The 17031-nt window shown below is 53.6% G+C and overlaps 1 protein-coding gene across 12 annotated transcripts in view; it reads right to left on the bottom strand.

Annotated features, from left to right (window-relative positions):
* The window catches only part of MYO9B (myosin IXB), an 89028-nt gene extending 72104 nt beyond the window's left edge, over positions 1 to 16924 (bottom strand). For 7 of the 12 annotated variants that reach the window (XM_089905238.1, XM_089905247.1, XM_089905242.1 and 4 more), the window contains exon 1: positions 16815 to 16924. The gene's annotated coding sequence lies outside the window, so the exon portion shown is untranslated. Of the gene's footprint in view, positions 1 to 16253; positions 16272 to 16814 lie in introns of those variants that run through there. The other 5 variants (XM_089905243.1, XM_089905244.1, XM_089905250.1 and 2 more) reach the window with 2 other exon arrangements.
* Between the last annotated feature and the right edge of the window lie 107 nt (positions 16925 to 17031).

Here is a 17031-nt window from a genome sequence, read left to right as displayed (position 1 = left end):
AAGACTGAACCTGCCCCGAAACTCAGGGACCTTGAAACCCCCGGGTACCTGAAACCCCACTGAGGAGGATGAACTCAGGGAGGGCCCCCAAAAACTCCCTCGAGAGAACTGCTCAGAGTGCATTTGCTTCCAGAACCCACAACCCCATTCCAATCATGACAAGAACATCAGCCCCAAATTGGGGGCATCCTGTGGGACGCCCGGCAGTCCTCCCCAAGACTGTGAAGGTCATGAGCAACAAGGAAAGACCAAGGAGTCATCCCAGGCAGAGGAAACTGGGGAGACATGATGACTCAATGTAACAGGGTTCCCTGGACAAAATGCATTTGCTCCTAAAGACATTTCGAGAAAGAGAGAAAAGGCAGCCAGTCCTGGCAACAGCTCATTTTGTGTCCTGGAGCAAAAGGCAGAAAGGCAGTGTGGGTCACGTGGGGGCCCACTGTGTGCCACCCAAGCGTGACTGAAGATAAAAAGATGAACGAGACCTTGGCTCAAAGCCCAGCGGGAGAAGCTAATATGCAAACAAATGTGAGAGAATATCAACCATGACCGTGAGAAGTTACTGTTCCCAAGAGCCAGAGAAGGCTTTAGGGGAATGGTAACATCTAAGAGGGGTTCTGAGGGATGAAGAGGAGTTCACAACGAAGCTCTGCCCATTCATGTACATACTGTCCACAGCTGCCTTCGTTATATCAGCATAAGTGAATAGTCACGACACAGATTAGTAACCTTAAGACCTGGAAAGTTGAACGTACTTATTTTCCAGTCTTTTATAGAAACAGTATGCAGACCTCTGCCCTGGACAGAAGCATGACTCAGAGGCTGAGATGATCTGGGTTCTGGGAAACTGAGTCCCACAGCAGTGTTAGGAGGGTGGGGGATGGGTGAGGCTGAACAAAACCGGACATTATGAAGCTGCTACAAACGGTAGGTAGCTGCTACAAAAGGTAGGTAGGTAGTGGCAACAGGTAGGAAGGTTGGGGGAGATGGGAGTATTTAATTTTCTAAACTTTCCTCCAAATTATTAAGTAACTTTTGTATATTTCCTTCCAGTTTAATAGATGTTACATGTTTTAATAAAACCTGAATTGCTCTTAACGTGGTATGTTGGTACAGATGAACATTTCTCCGTGCCATGAAATACGCTTTGAAACATGATTTCTGAGTCCTTGGATGCACATCTTCGTGTCCAAGTCTGAGCATTTCCTTGGGATCAGTTCACTCATGTAGAATTAGCAGATAAATGGATGTGAACGTTGATAAGTGTCTTTTTTCAAAAAGCCACAGTATCCTGCAGAAAAATTCTATGAAACGGTGGGGCTCATCTACTCTGGAAACACTCTGGCAGTTTCTTTAAAAGTTAATTATATGCCTAGCATGTGACCCACTCCTAGGAGCCACTCCTAGGACTTAAGAGAAATGAAGCAGATGTTCATACAGAGATTGTACATGAATGTTCTTTTTTTCTATAGTTAATTAATTTATGGCTGTGTTGGGTCTTTGCTGCTGCACGCGGGCTTTCTCTAGTTGCGGTGAGAGGCGGCTACTCTTCGTTGCGGTGCGCAGGCTTCTCATTGTGGCGGCTTCTCTTGTTGTGGAGAACGGGCTCTAGGCGCGTGGGCTTCAGTAGTTGTGGCTCACGGGCTCTAGAGCGCAGGCTCGGTAGTTACGGTGCACAGGCTCAGTTGGTCTGAGGCACCTGGGATCTTCCTGGACCAGGGCTTGAACCCGTGTCCCCTGCATTGGCAGGCGGATTCTTAAACACTGCACCACCAGGGAAGTCCCTACATGAATGTTCTTAATGGCATTGTTTCTAAAAGTCCCAGACTAGAAACAACCTGAACGTACACAAACCGGTGAATGGATGAATAAACCGCCATACAATGGAACATGACTCAGCTGTCAGAAGGGACACAACACAAACGTCACAACAGCATGGAACAACATGGAACAATCTCAGAATCTGTGTGCTGAGTGAAAGACAGAAGACGAAAAAGAGTACCTATAGACCCAGCAATTCCACTCTTAGGTATGGACCCAAAAGACTTAAAGACAGGGATTCAAACAGATACTCGGACACACACATTCACAGCAACCCTATTCACAATAGCCAAAAGGTGGAAACAACCCAAATTTCCATCAGCTGATGAATGGATGAACAGAATGTGGTCTATCTACAGAATGGAATGTTACTGATTCATGCTACAATGTGGATGAACTCTGAAAACATTATGCTGAATGAAAGAAGACAGAGACCAAAGGCCACATGTTGTATGAGCCCATTTATATGAAACGTCCAGGACAGGCAAATCCATAGAAATAGAAAGTAGACCAGTGGTTCCCAGGGTCTGGGAAGTGAAGAGGCGGGGGAATGGGGAGAGACTCCTGAGGGACACAGGGTTTCCTTTTGGGGTGATGGGAAAGTTCTGGAGCTAGATAGAGGTGATGCTTGCAAAACATTACAAATATGCTAAATACCATTGAATTGTTCACTTTAAGCGGGTAATTTAATGTTATACAAATTTCATCTCAATAAAATTTTCAAGAGTACATATTATATGATTCCACATACAGGTGACCCTTGAACAACATGGGTTTGAATTCCGTGGGTTCACTTATATGCAGATTTTTTTCCCTAAATATGTACTTTAGTACTACATAATCTGTGGTTGGTTGAACCCCAGGATGGAGAGCCACAGATACGGAGAGCCAACTGCAAAGTTATACATGGATTTTTTTTTAAATATTTATTTATTTGGCTGTGACTGGTCTTAGCTGCTGCACACAGGATCTTTTTTTTTTTTTTTTTTCCTGATTGCGGCTTGTGGGATCTTTTTTAGTTGCGGCATGCGGGCTCTTAGTTGGCACGCAGGATCTAGTTCCCTGACCAGGAATCGATCCCGGGCCCCCTGCAATGGGAGCATGGAGTCTTAACCGCTGGACCACCAGGGAAGTCCTTATACATGGATTTTTGACTGCGTGTGTATATGAAGGTCAGCGTCCTCAACCCCTGTGTTGTTCAAGGGTCAACTGTACGTAAATTTCTAAAAAGTGCAAATTAATTAGAGACAGAAAACTGATTGTTGGCCGCTTGGAGGAGGGGGACAGGGTGGGAGGACAAAGGGGTCAGGGAGATTTTTTGGGTGATGGATGTGCTCATTATCTTGATCGTGGTCGTGGACTCCTGGGTGCTTGCATGCGTCACAACTCATCTAATCGCACACTTCAAATAAGTGCCATTTATAGTGTATTGATTACACCCAATAAAGCTGTTTAAAACAAAGCATGTGGATTATGAAAGGACCGAATTCCCCAGGAGTGCAACTTTTTTTTTTTTGCGGTACGCAGGCCTCTCACTGTTGTGGCCTCTCCCGCTGCGGAGCACAGGCTCCGGACGCACAGGCTCAGCGGCCATGGCTCACGGGCCCAGCCGCTCCGCGGCATGTGGGATCTTCCCAGACCGGGGCACGAACCCGTGTCCCCTGCATCGGCAGGCAGACTCTCAACCACTGCACCTCCAGGGAAGCCCAGGAGTGCAACTTTTAAAAACCTCTTGCTTTCTTTTCAAAATGCCCAATCCTCGAGCCCAGCCACCGAGTTCCTCAGATGCCACTGCAAGGAAACGGCTGGGAATCTATGAACTTTTTTGTGTTCAGAGGTGCCAGGTGGTGCTGCCCACCTGACCGTCCCCCGGAAACTATGAGAGCTAACTGCAGGATGTTCCTGGGCAGCCCCACAAGGCTGTGGAGGGTGGGTAGTTTATGCGCTTCCAAGCCTGGTGAGAGAGGCAGGAGCCCAAACTGTAGCTCTGCACCTTAATCAGGGCCACATGAACGCACGTGTGAGCTTGTGAACATACATGTACAAATGTGAGCACACGTGCAGACACAGACATGCGTGATTGAATGCACACTCTCACACGACTGTGCTCACACATGCACGCACACAAACATGGACACACATGCATGAACAGAATTTCATTTGAACACACCCACACTCACATGCGTGCAAACACACACACACGCACGCAGACCCAGGGCTTCAGGCAGAGCCTGAACCTCTGTGACACGCATTCATGGAGACACGGCTCACAAGCGCCACAACTTCTGGGGGCACGTTCCAGCTCAAGGACCAGGGGCTTTGGATGGTCTCACGCCCAAGCTGCCTGGATGCAGGCGGCAGAAAGGTCGCAGGGATGCGCCTGCTTTCTCCTCCCAGCGGACACCGAGCTGGGCTGAGCGAGAAGCCATCAGGGCCCAACCATGTGATCTTGCTCGCGGGAGCCTCTGTCACCTGCCCTGACAAGGGTCTGGTTGACGCTGGGACAGGCTGAAGGCTGTATGGCCCACTGAGCTATGTGCTGCCCCACATCCTCCAGGGCTTGCTGATCATGAGGCAGCCTCGGAGCCCACGGGGGACTTTTACAGCTCTGGGCCCCTTGGTGGGAGGAGCAGGGGACTCCATACTCTTGAGACTGGGGGCCATGGGGGCAGTCACAGGTCCAGCCAATGCACACCCCACCCCCAGGCCAGGAGGAAGTACTAATAGATAAGCCTTGCTCAAGGGGTCTGCTGACCTCTGGAGCTGCATGGAAAGGGCCGGCCAAAGAGAAGGGGTGGGGCAGGGTGGACACCAGCTGGAGGTCCTCACAGGAGGCCCCGCAGGGCCCACCTGACCCACCCTGCAGCAGCTGCCCCTCCAGCCATCATAGCCCACGTAGGCCCACCACATCTGCATCCTGGGAAACTCCACCCCTGCACCTGCCCGTGGGGCCCTCCCCACGCCCAGCCAGCCTCACCTGGTCCTGCTCCCCAGGGAGCCTGCACTCTCTTCTCAGAGCGGCTCCCTTTTCCCCCTTCCCGGGGAGGGGGGGACCCTCCCACTGAAACAGCTCATGGGCCTGAACACCGAAGACACTGGTAAATCCTTCTCCAGCTCAGGGTCGAGTTCCCTCCTGACTTCCACGCAGCCTGGAGCCAGTCCTTCCTGCTTGCAGCCGTCCCTCGGTCCGCTATGCCCCCATGCAGTAGAAACCACTGCTCCCCTCTCCAGAGACGCCACCCAGCTCCTGCCAATCATGCCTTTCCTGGTCCTGCTCACTTGCTCTGCAGCCGTGGGGATCAGGTGTCACCTGGACCTGCCCCTGGAGCCCATCCACTCTGTTGCACTCCCCCATCAGGGGCTAAGCTCGTGCCCAGGGATGCCCACCCCACCTCCAGCCCCAAACACCCAGGGGGTTTGCTCCCTGCTCCTCCCACTGACCACATCCTGTCTGCTGTCCCCAGAACAGCCTTCTCTTCTCACCAGGAGGTCAGGAGGGCCCCTGAGGGACCCCTGTCTCCATCCTCTGGGCCATTGCAGGGCAGCGCCTGGAAGCATTGGTCTAGGTGTGAGTGTCCCAACACAGGGCCCCTCGGGGATGCCCTCTGGCCAGCGCTCAGCCCCTGGCCAACAAGGCCCATATAGCACAGCCCCCCGCAGGTAGACTGGCTGCTGCAGGGAGCAGTTCTTGGACGTACTCTGGCTGTTCCCCACCCAGCCAGGCCCAGGCTTGCAGGCCCCCTCCAGCCACGGAGAAGCTGCCCAAAGCCCCCAACCCACAGGGGGAAGTCTGCTTCCCCCAGCCCGGGCTGCATCCCCATGAGACACTGACCAGGCCATCCCCACGGGCCTGGCACCCTGCCCTCCCCTTCCCTGCCCTGCATCTCAGACGGGGGCCGCCCCCACACTGCTGCCTCCTTCCAGTGCCATCCGTGTCCCCCGTCCTCGTCCTCAGGTTGGAATGCCCCTCGGACCCCTCCGCCAGATCCCAGGCAGCTCTGTTCCCAATGCGGATGTACCCTCTTAGACCCAGAGACTCCTCATTCTACACGTGGCGCCACTTGAACCTAAACACTGGGCTGATCTGATCCGCTCTACATCCTCACTATGAAGGCCCCTGACCCCTTCTGCCAAAGTGACTTCCGGAGAGGCCCACCCAAGTGAGAGGTCTGCCCGGAGCAGTCTGAGAAGTGCTGCCTCAAAGCATCCTCACTGGCACCGAGGATCAATATTTTTCTCAACCCATGGCCATCAGTGGGCACAAAAGAGCATTTTGTCACTTATAATCCTCTGTCAGGCTGGGTTTTTTGAGAATTCACTGTATTCAGTAACGATTTCTCTGTTTCTGGAAGCTGTGCATCAGTTGCCCTTTCTTTCCCACTGAAGCGTGCCTACCTAGCTCATTGATTTGGAGGCGCTCTTTGTATAGGAACGGTATTAACTCTTTGCAACGTCTGATGAATCGAATTCATACAGATTTACTTTTGCGTATGGTGTTTTTTGATAGAAATGCTACATTTTCCAGGCAGTCAGATCTGTGGGTCATTTCTTTCATGACGTCTATCGCACATTCCCCTCCCAGAGCTGGGGAGCATGGAACCACACTCTGTATTCCTCTCCCTCCCTGGACTTACTCTTTACATTTCAGTCTTTATCCATCTGGAAGTTATACTGGAGGGTGTAAGAGTTTCCTAGGGCTGCTGTGACAGAGTACTATAAACCAGGTGGCTTAAAACAAGGGAAATGTACTGTCTTGCATTTCTGGATGAGTCCAAAATCAAGGTGTGGGCAGGGCTGGCTCCTTCTGGAGGCTCTGCGGATGAAACCATCCCATGACTCTCCTGGCTTCCGGTGACCCTTGGTCATTAGGAGTAGGTGCATTACTCCGATTTCCTGGCCCAACATCACATGGAGGCCTTCTCTGTCTCTGTGTCCTCCTCTCGTCTTATAAAGACACCAGTTATTGGATTCAGGATGAAGCCACCTTGAGATCTTAACATCCGCAGATGCCTTATTTCTAATCAAGGTCACATTCTGAGGTTCCGGGTGGAATGAATTTTGGGGGACACCAGTCAACCCGGTACAGTGTGGGAAGTGCAAGGAGAATCCAGATGGTCTCCAAAGAGTGAAGCAATTGTTTTAATGCTTTTTCTTAAAGAATCTGTCTCTCCCCAGACCAGGGAGGCTCCTTTGTTAAAGATCACACATTAAGTTATGTTACACACGCGGGTCTGCCTCTGGGCTGTTGCTACCTGCGTGGTGCCATACTGTGATTACCACAGCTTCAGGGGATGTCCTTAAACAGTGACATCTCTCTTGGAGGAGCTCAGATGTTTTCTCCGGCTTCTAAGCACGCCTTCCTCACGGAGTCTTAACAGAGCCTGAGACCTGGAAGCCAGTCACGTTGTGGCTTAAGGTCCTTTCTACAAGTGGATGTGAAACCTGCACCCCAAGAATCCCCAGACTGTGTCTGGAATGAAAGGAAGCAGGTCTGGGACTGAGGAACTGGGGGCCCTGGGTCCCCAGGGGGCATAGCTCGGCGAAGTGGCAATTGCACGCTGCGGCCGTGTGTTGGGGGCAGCAGGTCCTGAAAAGCCGTGTGTCTGTCTTTGAGCCAAACCGCCTCTTCAAATGCCCCGAAGTTAAAATGCCTGTTCTGCCTTCTGACTAATGCTCACGGAAGCACACGCAATGTGAACAGGAAGCAAAACCCGTCCCTAAACTGATAGGATCCGTCTACCTGGAACTCATCGGAGAACTATGCCCTCATCACAAAATGGAAACCAATCTGTCAGACTATAAAATTCCTGTATGAAAGAGCCAAAAAGGTAGAAGGGAAATGCCCATCAAAGGATGAGTGGATATGGGACTTCCCTGCTGGTCCAGTGGCTAAGACGCCGAGCTCCCAATGCAGGGGGCCCGGGTTCGATCCCTGGTCAGGGAGCTAGATCCCACATGCGTGCTGCAACTAAGAGTTTGCATGGTGCAACTAAGAGATCCCACATGCCACCAAGAAGATCCTGCACGTGGCAACAAAGATCTCGAGTGCCGCCACTAAGACCCGGAACAGCCAGAAAAAAAAAGGATGAGTGGATAAACAAAATATGGTCCACCCACCCAGTGGAATATTACTCATCCATAAAAAGGAATGAAGTGCTGACACACGCTACAACGTGGATGAACCTCCAAAACATCATGCTGAGTGAAAGAAGCCAGATACCAAGTATGATCCCATTGACGTGAAACGTCCAGAATAAGCAAATCCACAGAGACAGAAGGCAGATTAGTGGTTGCCAGGGGCTGGGGGAGGGGAATGGGAGAGACTGTTGATGGGGACAGGGTTTCCTTTTGGGGTGATGGAAACGTTCTGGAACTAGATAGAGGTGGTGGCTGCACATCACTGTGAATCTCAGTGTTACTAATGGCCAATCTTCTGCGCACGATAAAATGAATTCCCGCTGAAAAACCTGAATGTTGAAAAATTAAAAAGACTTTTGCAAACGCCATACTGGTGTCCTTTCAGCGCTTGGAGGGGATGTGAGCCTCAGTTCAGGGCCTTTCTCTCATGCTCTCAGAGAAAGGAGGCACAGGGAAGAGGGGGAGGCCACCAAAAATTCGGCCCTCGGGATGAGTGGACAAATGTGAATGAGCCGCTCTCAAGGCCCGGCCAAGGTCTGATGCGTGGAAAAGTGAGGTTCTGCCGATCAGCTTGGCGAATGATTTGGAATTGGCTGGAAAATAAGGAGGACGGGGGCCTCCAAAAAGTGTAGCATAGCCGCTTCGTTTATATAAGGCCATAATTTGAAGCCACATGTTTATTGGATGAAATCATCCTCAAGTTAAAAGGAGAGGGCCGGCGTTACAGCAGAGTCAGTTAGGAAACACTGTTTAGAAGTCAGCGCGTTTCCACTTTTCCACACGTGTTTCCTTGAGCCTGTTGGGATTTTTTTAGGAAATGATCACATGAAGTTATTGGAAAGATGGACATGCTGAGAAATAAATACAAAAGAAGTATGTTTCTCAGTCTTGGCAGCTCCGAGCTGGAGAACAGTTTAGGGTTTAGGTTGGGTGAGGGGGGGATGCGGCCACAGGCCACAGAACGTCTGGAGCCCCCAGAAGCTGGAAGGGGCAAGGAAGGGTCTCCCCCCGGAGTCTCTGGAGAGTCACGGCCCTGCTCATGCCTTGGTTTTGGACTTCTGGCCTCCAGAGCTGCAAGGGAATCAATTTCTATTGTTTAAGCCACTGAGTTTGTGGTACCAATTTACGGCAGCCCCGGGACACGAATCCAGGGGTCTGGTACAGAAGATACTGGATGCTCTGATTGAGGCCATGGTCAGGAACGGCCACCACCTCTCTTTTGCCTTACTTAAATATCCCTGGAGAAGCCCATCCCAAACACCTTCTCATGACTGTCCCTTACTTCCCTAATTCATCCCCCTAGGCCTTCCAGTCTGGCCCAACCGGTCTGAGTCCTAGAGAAGGCTCTTCCTCCAGGCAAGTGCTGGGGCAGCCTGGTCCATTCACCTGTCCCTGAGGCTGATCCCTCTCCTTGGGGTCTGCGGCTATGTCCCCAACGAGGCTGTCTTCTTTCAAAGTCTGTCCAGTCAACAAATGTTTCTCCACTGCCCACACCCCACCCCGGGCCAGGCCAGGCTGGCAGCAAAATAGAGTAAGAATGTGGCAGTGTCTGGCCTTCAGGGAACTGGACAAATCAACCCACCAGAGAAGAGGCATTTCCAACAGCAATAGTGCTTTGGACAGGAAAAATGCAGTGTGTCATGCAGCAGCTTTCAACGGGGTGGGAATTGCGGCAGGCAATTCTGCCCTACCCCATGGGACAGTTGGCAATGGCTGGAGACATATTTGGTTGTCACCACTGGGGGGGGGAGGGGAGGGGAGGTACTTCTGGCATCTGGTGGGTGGAGGCCAGGGATGCCGCTCAACACCCTACAATGTGCAGGACAGGCCCCCACAGCAGAGAATGATCTGGCCCTGGACGTCAGCAGCGCTGTCATGGGGACAGAAACTGACCGGAGCAGGGTGGTCACTTCGGATTAACCAGGAGGCAAGGAGGCGCTCAGAGGAGATAGTTGCCGAGGCCTGCGCAGTGAGACAGGATGGATGGGCTGAGCTTGGCGATGGCGGCTCAGGCGAGGGCGGTGAGCGCCATGGGCAGGGGCAGCTGGGGCTGGCCTCAGAACAAGGGGACCAGTGTGGCCGGCAGGAGGGGGAAGGGCCGAGGTCAGGAAGGTCAGATCCCACAGGGCCTTTTGAACATGGGAAGGAGTCCAGATTTTCATGCAAGTCTGATGGGGAACCCTGGCTAGTTGGAGACAGGGAGGCCCGAGACATGAGTGACATCAGGAAGGGATTAGCCAAGCCTAGTGTGGCAGGCAGACCGGGGTGGGGGCAGGTATCCAGCGGCTCCTGCAGGTGTGGGTTGGGGGGACTGATGGTGATTCGGGTCTAGCCTGTGGGACACAGGTAGGTTCCGGTTACAAGGGGAAGGCAGAGCCGCAAGGCCCTGTGGGGGGCTGGGCTCCGGGTCCTTCCCTGTTGACCGGTAGGCTCATAAAGACATGGAAAGTAGCCTGGGAAGTGGGTCTGGGCGGGCAGAGGAGAACCCTTTGGGACCCTCCTCTCCAATGACACGGTCCACCTGTCATCATGCCCTGGTGGAAAGCCACCTTGAGAACCTTATACGGGCAGAGCTGCGGTGACAACACACAAAAGCCCTACCTGAGACCAGATCGAGCAGCTCCCAGAGAACAAGGGAACGCCGCTTGGCTTTTAAAGGCAGTTCAGATCTCCGGGTAGGGCTCTGGAGGCTGCTGTGCCAGCCCGGTCACTGGGGGCTGGGTGGGACTCTTCTCCTAGGGGACACCTGGCAACGTATGGAGACAGTTTTGGTTGTGACAACTTGGGGGGTGGGTGCTACTGGCATCTGGTGGGTGGAGGCCAGGGACGCTACTCAACACCCTACAATGCACAGGACAGTCTCCACCACAGAGCATGATCCAGCCCCAGACGTCACCAATGCCAAGGCTGAGAAAGCATGCTTTCAATAAATAAGAAAAATGTTTGCACACTTCAGGGTCTCCCCAGGGCCTCACAGGCACACAAGATGTTAGCATGATTCCAAGCCCACGTTCACCTGACTACACAATATTTAGAAGGAGGGACCAAGAGAGGGAGCTGGCCTTGTGGGGTGACTGCCCCAGCTGTTGGGGCCTAGGGCCACCTGCCCCCGTTCTGGTCACTTTCTCCACTCCAGATACCCTGTTCCTTAGCTTCCCCACCTTCATCCTCTCCTCTCCCTGCTAAACCAGGGGGCAGACTCCCTCGAGACCACCAGGAGGAAAGGGACCAGCCCCCTGAGGGTCTAAGGGCCAGCCTACGCTCTTACACTTTCTTTGTGTCATGCGTTCTGATAAACAGCATCTCCGCGTGACAGCCAAGGACTCTTGGTGATCTTCCCAAGCAGTGGCCTTGGACCCTGGCATGCTTGCCAGGAAATGAAAGCCCCAGGTGCGTCCCCAGGATCTGAGAAGCAAAATCTCAAAGTCTCCTCTGGGCTCACCAGGTTCCGTCCACACTCGAATGGGACGGAGAGGCTCTGAGAGATGAGTAGGAAGATCGTGGCAAAGCCCCGGGCGGTCCTGATGCTGACCCTGTCCTGTTTGCGAGGAAGCAGCAGCAGTAGCAGCGGCCTTGCAGGCAGATGACCACGCCGGGGCTCTTGGGCCTTCCTCTCCCTCCATCAGCCAGCTCAAGCCAGGCCCAGGCTCCTGTTCCAAGCTCGCTGGTGCCGGGTACTTCACGGCCCTCACCGGGCTGATAAACTGACTTCCGTGGACATGACTGCTGGCCGGACATCTGTGCTCTGAGTAGAGAGATGAGGGCTATTCCCACTCCCTCAGTATCCCTGAGAGCCAAATCTGCACCTGGCTTGTTAACGCTTTTTTGCGGAATGACTTTCAGATTTTCCAGAAACTTCTTTTGTCTCATCACCTGTGGCAGCAGCCGGTCCCAAAGTCACTTTGTTCCATGAATGGGTTGTTTTTGGACTCCCCTCTTGACCCTGGCAATACTGAGGACACGGACCCCCGTACACCCCAATTATAAATCTTGGCCGGCCCCTGGGTGGGCACACACTGTCTCCGAGGCCTGGCTCTAAACACACCCCTTGTAAAGTCCCATGAGGTCTGCTCCTCCGGAGTCCTGTTCTTGCCTCTCTATTGTCACCCCAAGAATAAGGACCTGTGCAAGATCTGGAAAATTCCCTAACAGGGCACTTCCAAAGTTGACATGGCCAACCTGCCTATCTACCCTAAAATGTTTATTTAAATGAATGAGACAAAACTAAACGAACTTTTTCTCTCTAAGTACCATTATTTATTGATAATTCCCTCACTAAATAAAAATGAAATCTGTCTCTTATGCAGTGTTACAGCCTGAATTGTGTGGCCGCCCCCTACCCCACCAATTCATTATGTTGAAGTCCTACTTCCCAGGACCTGAGAATGTGACTGTATTTGGAGACAGGGCCTTTAAAGAGGTGATTCATTCAAAAGGAGGTCATTAGGGTGGGCCCTGATCCAAAGGGACAATCGGACACGGACTCACACAGAAGTAAGGTGAAGACTCACACAGAGGTGAAGACTCAGGGAGAAGAGAGCCGTTGACAAGCCAAGGAGGGAGGCCTGAATGCATCCTTCCCCCGTGGCCTTTGGAAGGCACCAACCCTGCCCACACCCTGATTTGGACTTCTGGCCCCCCGATCCATGAGACAATACATTTCTGTTGCTTAAGCCACCTAGCCTGTGGTACTTTGCTACGGCAGTCCCAGGAAATTGCACACGCGGCAGTGACAGTCATGAAATGCTTGGAGCTGGCTTCCCTCTCGCACACACAACCCTAAGAAACGGGGCAGAACTGGGATGTAAACGAATGAGTCAGACCAGGACAGCTTATTCATTGCTCCGACTAAGCCACAGGCTGAACCCTTGAATCACTACTTTATTTATCATCGGGGCCCGGGCTCAGACTCTCAACGGGGAAATGAGTAGAACCCAAACTCATCGGCTGAGTTTTTGAGACATGCCTAATCTCCAAGGCCCTTTCTGGGCCAACATGAAAAAAAGCAAAGAGGTGAAGTGATGGGCTCTGCACCTCGGCCGGCAGTGCACTGGCTTGTCGGGGGCCCGGCGGTGCTCAGACAGAGCCCTTTGTTCTGTCCCTCCGTCTCCGGGACGAGGGCAGAGAGAAGGGCCTGTCTTGCTCGGCGGGGAGGCCGAGCAGGGGCTGCCTGGCACAGTTGGCTGGGGATGCTGGGTGCACAAAGGGCTGGTGGATGGGGACTGGGGGGAGGGCAGCATCCAGAAGGGGTCAGAGGGCCCCAGAATGTGCGGTTTCCTCCCCTGGAGTTAAAGCAGCAATGTCATGGTCGGGGAACAAGCAGAGGAGGACACGTGAACAGCAAAACTTAGTCTGTGCTTGAGGACGGACTGGCGTCTGGAGCCAAGAGGGCAAATGCGAGAAGATAACGTGGCTTCAAGAGCCACAGTGATCTGGGGCTACCTCCAAAGTAGCTCTTTGAGAGGAGAATCTGATACCTCTAATCTCGGAAGAAAAGCAACAATTTGTTCCGAGACAAGGACCGTTCCTGCAGAAATCCAGGTCAGTGGGAAGACAAAGAAGAGACAGACAATGGCATCTGCTGTGCCAGCGAGTGATGACGGCCCCAGCTCACCTCCTCTTCCTCCTCTGCTGAACATTCTCGGGGCACGTTCTCTAACTCCCCCTCAGTCCATTCCCAGTGGTGTCTCCTTTTTATCAGGACCCCAGATTAAGAACCAAGCAGATGGCAGAATTCAGTTGCTGGCCTCTTTTCCCCACACCTGCCCTTGGTAGCAATTTGCTGGGAGCCCAACAAACACCAAAGACCCACTGAGGCAATGGTGGGCCTGGAGCGGGAACCAGATTTTACTACAGAGCAGTGCTCCTGTCCCCCAGGGGACACACAGCCATGTCTGGGGACATTTTTGGTTGTCACAACTTGGGGTGGGTGTGTACTATTGGCATCTCGTGTATGAAGGCCAGGGATGCTGCTCGACATCCTATAATGCACGGGGTGGCCCCACAGCAAAGAATGACCCGGCCCCAGATGTCAATGGTGCTGCAGTTGAGAAACTGCTCTAGCAATTTGTTCTTCGCCAAAGTGAGGTTACTAATGATCCTCCGTACTTCTAGAAAGCACAGGGAGCCATTTCTGAAGTCGTCACCTGCCTGAGCCTAGTTTCTATATCGAGAAAATAGGAACTGCAATCCCCTTGCTGCCGGTTGGCAGAATAAAAGAGTTGGGTATAAAAGCATCTATCACAGAAGATGCTCAATAAAGAGCTGCACATGGACGTGCTTATGTGGTTCTCTCTTCCCCACTTGGTTTAACACCTCTGTATCCTTCAAGGCTTGGCTTAGGGCCAGCCACCTCTCCTGAGGAAACTTGCTGGAATCCCCCATGCCCTGAAGCTTGTGCTGGTCGTTCCTGATTCTGTCCCCACAACTTCTTGTGCCACTTCTGTTGCTGCACTGACCAACTACTCTGAACTCTATTATTCCTGCTGGGGAGGGCGGCCCACTAGAATGTCCCTCCCCCAGGGCACAAGGGCTCATCTCTGCCCCTGGGACCCAGCCCACAGCACCTTGCATGATCAGCCCTTGCTTCACTGAATTCTGGGTCCACCCAAAATACACAACTTCAGGGAGACAAGGAAAGGGAAGCTTTACGTTAACAAGCCTCTGTTGGGGATAGAAGATGGATCCTACAGTGAAACAGAATGGGGAGATTCCCAAGTCCCCACCTGCTTCACCAAGTCACAGGCCTGGACCTGAGGGAGGGTCTCACCCAGGGATTTCCAGCCAGAAGGATGCAGCTGAAACCCTGGGAACAGGTATGATGTGCAAAAGCACATTTGGCACTCCAATTTCCCACGTGGAAGATAAGGAAGCAGTAAGATAATCATATTCAGATATAAACTGTAGGACGGAAAGCCCAACAAAAGTGGGATCACCACGGTGGGGATTCACCTGTTGGGGGCTGCATAAAACTAGACAGGGCTGTGTGCTGGAGACACCAAGGCTGGGTTTCAAAGTTGCAGAACACTGATTAGGCCAATCCATTCATTTTGCAAGTAAAGAAACAGACGAAGAGACTTGACGGAGGTTAGGACCCCCAACACAAGACCCTCCAAGAGAGCCTGCCTGGCCACGCTCCTGGAGGAAGGAGACAACAGCAGGGCTGTGGAACCAGAAGATTCTGATCCAGTTCATGGTGGGGGGTGGGAGAGGGGGAGGGGGAGTGTCCCAGCCAGGGCAGGCCCATACGCAGAACCTGCATGAGGCATGACTGTGGGCTCTAATCATGTGTTCTGGGGCAAGCGCAGCTGAGAGTCTCGCTTACAGAAGCTTCCATAAGGGCCAGAACATTCTGGAAGTGAACGGGGTGGTTATCTTTCTGTGGCCCTCTTTACATTCAAGCTATCCAGGCTCGTGTCCTGAACGCACTATAAACCCAGGCTCCTTGGCCCTTCTAGCAGGTCCCAGACAAGGATCCCCAGGGTCGGGAAAGAAGAGAAATTAATGCTGATCAAAACGGTTTAGAGCAAGGCCCTCCCCAGAGCCAGGCCCATCAGACAACTTTCCAGCTGCCCATGTCACCTCCCACTGCTCCTGGATGCCTTAAGCGTTTGGAGACTCCAAGACCAGAACATACCTCAGGAAGGTAGGAGCTGGGACCCTCCAACTGTAAGGCACAATGTCCCCACCAGCTCCCACCTCAGACAAAGAGGTGTGGGAGAGGCTTTCCCTTAAAGACTCCTGGCCTACAAGGCGCCTGCCTGCGGCTACCGTGCCTCTCCCAGGCTGAGCTCACAGCCACCGGGGGACAGATTTCCTGTATGTCTTTTTACCCATTTAAGTCCAAGGATGCAACTCGGAGGAGGTGGTGACAGCCTAGCACATGCGGCTGTGTGCGCACCCACCCCCGCCCCCTCTGAAACCCAGTTCCGGCCCCATAGCTGGGGTGGGGGGGGCCCAAGAGCTCCTTCCTTGCTCCCTAGAACCCCCAGGCTCTAGCCAGTCCGCTCTTAGGAGGACAGTGTTGGGTTTTCAAGTCCTGAATACCGCCCAGAAGGTGCTGAAACTAGCCTGGGTCACCCAGCAGTTGGGGGTGCAGTCAGGGATAAGATGAATCAAGAGGGTAAGACGGGCCCCAAATCTCCATGGTCTGCACCCCAATGTCTGAACGGGGCCATTCTAGTCCTTTCCTTTCCTCCCCTCCTCCCCAGGCTCTCCCTGGACCAGACCTCACTTCTTGCCATGGCTTCCATCCCCCTTCTGCCTCCCCTCCCATCCCCCATTTCCCCTCTTACCAATTCGGCCGGCCACCGCACCAGTGGGTTCAGAGCCCCTCACATTTACTGAGCACCCACTGAGTCCCAGGCGCTGCCCTCCCTCAGGCACCATTCCTCTACCTCTTCACCGTAGGCAGACGCCCCCAGGCCGTCCTGCACCGTTCCCCCCCAGTCGCACCCCGGCTGTTCCCCCACCGGCCTTGCTCCTCTCAACCCCCAGGCTGGGCCTCTCAACCCCGCCTCCTTGCTTCTCCCCCTCCCAGCCCCGTTTCCTGCGACCCCCCAACTACCACTTAAGCCACGTCCTCTTCAGAGAAGCTGCTCAAAGCCACAAGATCTGCCTCCACACCCGCCCAAAAACTCCCTCACCAGGCCCATCACATCAGCTTTCTCCTTCATCGTCCCGTTCCCACTCCGTCTCCTGCAAACTCTCCACGACCCCCAAGCTCGTTCCCGCCTCCTCGACCCCTGCTTTCGCGCCCCCCCCCCAACTAACCCTTATCCCCGTCCCTCTACAAGGCAGCCCGCCGATGCGAGCTTCGAGATCAAACACTCGACCCGCGGCCGCCCGGCACTCACCTGGGCCTTGGCCGCCGCGCGCCGCCGGTCCCGGCCCGGGTCCCCGCCCGGCAGCCAGCCCGCTGCTCTTCGGGCGCTCCGCCCCACCGCGCCCGCCGCTCCCCCGCGCGCTCCCGCTTCCGGGTTCCGGAGGGGCGGGTCCGGGGGCGTGACGCCAGGGCGCCAAGGGGGCGGAGAAACACGAATCCCCGCCCATCACTTCCGACCCGGCCCCGTC

Source organism: Delphinapterus leucas, unplaced genomic scaffold, assembly GCF_059928025.1.
Source record: "Delphinapterus leucas isolate spDelLeu-1000000601 "Yukka" unplaced genomic scaffold, BTC_Dleu_Yukka2 spDelLeu_asBTCV2_sq25, whole genome shotgun sequence".
NCBI classification, from domain to species: Eukaryota; Metazoa; Chordata; class Mammalia; order Artiodactyla; family Monodontidae; genus Delphinapterus; species Delphinapterus leucas.
The sequence above is the reverse complement of the archived record's forward strand: the minus strand, read 5'-3'. Positions and strand labels throughout refer to the sequence as shown.